Below are 4,275 nucleotides of genomic sequence, written 5' to 3'. Positions count from 1 at the left end.
TAAAAAAAATGGTGGTATGATTATGGTTATGAGTACTTTGGTAAATTTTATTCAATTGCCGTAACTGATGAGGATTATGAATGTTGCCAAATGACCATTAGTGTGAAATGTGGAAAAACATGGATAATCAGAAGTTGGTTATATATCTTTATGCGTTGATGATTTAATCTTTGATACATCCTCCGGTTGTATAGGATGTCGTGATGGGTTCTTTACTTTATGTTCTTTTGGGTGTACTCCCCGATCGTATGGGACGTTGTTGTGAGTTCTTTTACTTTATGCTCTAATAGGTATACGTGCATTAGCTTAATATTTATACGGTTGAATGGTATTAGTGTCGCTTTACGCTTCTAGGTCGATTACCCATTATAAATGACGATATTAGAATGTATTGATATGAGATGTCGTATTATTAATCTAGTTGATCATTTATTTTATGTAGTGATGACGGAGATGATTCAGGTTCGATTCTGCACCTTAACTTAGAGATATTATCTTTCTTTATATCATCTTTATATCATAATTTAGCTCAGTCGGTCGATGATGCCTATTGAGTACCCATTATTTTTGTACTCATACTACACTTTTGTACCATTTTGGTGCAAACCTGAGTACTAGTTACTGCCGCTAAGTTGAGTTTAGGTAGTGTTGATCTTCCCAAGGTATGGTGAGTTCTTGGAGTTTCGAGTCGCCCGTTTTCCTCTATCCTTGTTCAGTCTTTTGTATTCGAGATGAATGTAATGACTATTTTAGACTTATGAGTTGTATTTCCTATTATCAAAATTATATGCTCTTGCACTGATATTACCAAGTCGTGGGATTGGTATCCGTATTTTGACAGTTTTCTTTTAGTGGAACACTGTTGATTATAATTGTATTCATGTATTTAGTCCCGGTTGGGCATTTCTACTAAAGTAACCCATTGTCTTAGCTCTGGGTTATGGTGTTGGTTTACTTACTGGTGGGTGTTAGTATACGCTATCATGACTCATGAATCAAGTCGTTACAACATGAGACAAGATTCCCATGGATAATCTACTAAGAGCATCAATAACCACATTAGCTTTACCTGGATCATAGTGAAGACTCATGTTATAGTCCTTTAGCAAATCAAGCCATCTCCTTTGCCTGAGTTTCAATTCTTTCTAAGTGAACACGTATTGCAGACTCTTATGATAGAATAAATATCAACATAATCCCCATACAAATAATGTCGCCAGATCTTTAATGGAAACACCACAACTAATAATTCCTAATCACGAGTCGGATAATTCTTCTCAAGAACTTTCAACTATTTAGTATGATAAGAAACCCACGTTGCCATGCTTTATCAACACATAGCCCAATCCCACTCGGGACACATCACAATAGACAACAAAACCATCAGTTCTCTTAGCCATCAAGACCGGAGCGGATTATTCTTTAATTTAGCAAAACAACCCTCTCAAGCATCAAACCACAAGAATGTTTTGAGTTAACTTAGTCAATAAGGCAGCGATAAAAGAGAAAATTTCCACAAACCTTCTATAATACTTGGCTAAACCCAAAAAGCTTCGAATGTTGGTTGGAGTCATGGGCATAGCCAACTTTTAACCACCGCGACCTTCTGTGGATCCACTATGATCCCTTCACTTGAAACAACATAACATAAATAAGTCACAACATTCAACCCGAACTCACTCTTAGAGAATTTAGCATACAAACACTGATCCTTTAGGGTCTCCAACACCTGGCAGAGGTGATCGGCATGATCCTCCTTACTCTTGGAATACACCAAAATATCATCAATGAAGGCAATGATGAACAAGTCTAGAAACTAATGGAAAACTCGATTCATATGATCCATAAATGCTGCTAGAGCATTAGTCAAGCCAAAAGACCACCAAAACTCAAAATGACCATACTAGATTTTGAAAGAAGTATTACGGATCTCTGCCTCCCTAATCTTCAACTGATGGTACCGAGACCAAAGATCAATCTTCGAAAAGAACTTAGCACCCTGAAGTTGATCAAAGAGATCATCAATTCTCAGAAGCGAATACTTATTCTTCACTCAGCTTATTCAATTGGCGGTAATCAATACACATCGAAACGGAACCATTCTTCTTATGCAAAAAGAGCACGAGAGCACCCCACAGAGACACACTAGGGTGGATAAAAGCCTTTGCCAGAAGATCTTTTAAATTCTCCTTGAGTTCTTTCAACTCAGTTGGAGCCATCCTATAAGGAGGGATAGAGATAGGACGAGTGTCCGAAAAATGATCAATCCCGAAATCAATTTCCCTATCGGGAGGAATACCAGGAAGATCATCCGGAAACACCTTAGGAAATTCACAGACCACAGGGATAGTCTGCAAAAAAAGGACTTTCGAATCTAGAATCCTTAATGTACTAAGTGATAGAGGTGCCCTTTAAAAAACAATTTTTGGGCTCAAAGATACAAAATAAACCTTCCCTTAGGCACTAGGGAACTACCTTCCCATTCAATCACCGACTCATTTGGGAAAATAAAACTGACCTTTTAGGCCCGACAATCAAGAGATGCATAGCACGAATGTAACCAATCCATCCCCAAAATCACATTAAAGTCTAATATGTCCAACTCTATTAGATCCACCAAAGTCTCCCTACCATTGATCGACAACACACAACCCCTACAGATCCTTCTAGACACAATAGAGTCACCCACTGGAATAGACACCAAGAAAGGATCCGAAATACACTTAGGATCAAAACCACAATAAATAGCCACATGAGGGGTCAAATAAGAGAGGGTTGACTTGGGATCAAGAAAAAAATATACATCACGAGAGAAGAGTTTGAGTGTACCAATAACAATATCAGGAGACGCTGTAGAATCTTTGCGGGTGGTAAGAGCGTACCGATAGTTCCATCCAGCACCAGAGCTAGAAGCACAAGTTGCACCCTTTGGTGCATAGGAATATTATAGCCCCTAGAATCAACCTTAGAAGGACAATCCCTTTGCATATGACCAATCTAACTGCATTTAAAGCACTGGTTCCTCCCTTCTTCACAAATACCATGATGCACCTGACCAAAAAATATATAAGGAGGATATGATGGAGCAGACTGAGCCCCACTAGCCTGCGACTGGGCTCCTAGTGCTCTAAACCCACCATCATACTGAGAACAATGATGACCCAATGACTTCGGATAAGGTGAACTAGCCGTATAGTAGGAACTAGAAATGCCCCACTTCTTCTTAGACCATTTCCCACTATCTATACTACTTTGTTGTTAATCTCTACCCTGATCTGAATAGAAAAACTTTTTATTCTATCTTTCACTCATCTTTGCTTGCTTCTTATTTTCTTTTTCCACTTGTTGCTTATACACCACAAGTCTAGAGATGCCCATATCCTTGTTTAACAAGGTAGCCTTTCCCTCCAAGATTAACAAATGGTACCACCAAGAAGAAAACATCCTCATTCTAGACCTTATGCTAGACACCTACTCAGGAACATAATACGATAATTGATAAAACTTTAAGGCATATTCCTTACGGACATCTTGCCTTGATTCAGATTCACGAATTCCTTATTATTTACCTCTCTCAAATCCTGAGGAAAGAACCAATCAAGAAAAGTGCTTGAGAAGTCATCCCACAAAGCAGACTCAGCATCATCACCCCTAGACTGGTCCCACTCCTCATACCATTGGTATGCTACATCCTTTATTTAATAAGCAAAAAACTCTACCTCCTCGACATTAGTAGCATGCATTATACGAAAGATCTTATCTATCTCATTAATGAAATTTTAAGGATATTCCTAAACTTTAGAACCAGTGAAAGTAGGACGACTCAACCTCATAAATTTCCCAACTCTAGTGGCCTCGGAGGATGGAGCAACAAAAATAACCTACTTAGTTGGGAGGCCACCAATTGGGTAAGTAAATGAATCAACTGGCAAAATCCAGCATTAGACACATTGGCTCGAGGTGACTGGGAAGGGATGGGGGAATCAATAGAGCACCGTCAAGGAAATCAAAAGCAACAACCCTAGAGCGTGTCTGAACTCCTAGAGCAGGATGAGCTCTGTCCACATTGTCCTCAGATGGGACAGAAGAGTTCCCACGGATATCAAATCTTCTTGGAGGCATGAACTAAAAGGAGAACAAATGGGGATTAGAGAGATTCAATACCTTAGAATAAATAACTCAAAATAGAACAACAAGAAAGGAAAACATTAATAAATGTCTTGTAGTCTCTCCCTTATAAACGTGGCACGCTACACACCCATAAAAGAGACTCTA

This window comes from Capsicum annuum, chromosome 9 (assembly GCF_002878395.1).
Source record: "Capsicum annuum cultivar UCD-10X-F1 chromosome 9, UCD10Xv1.1, whole genome shotgun sequence".
Classification (NCBI taxonomy): Eukaryota; Viridiplantae; Streptophyta; class Magnoliopsida; order Solanales; family Solanaceae; genus Capsicum; species Capsicum annuum.
This window is presented reverse-complemented; position numbering follows the sequence as displayed.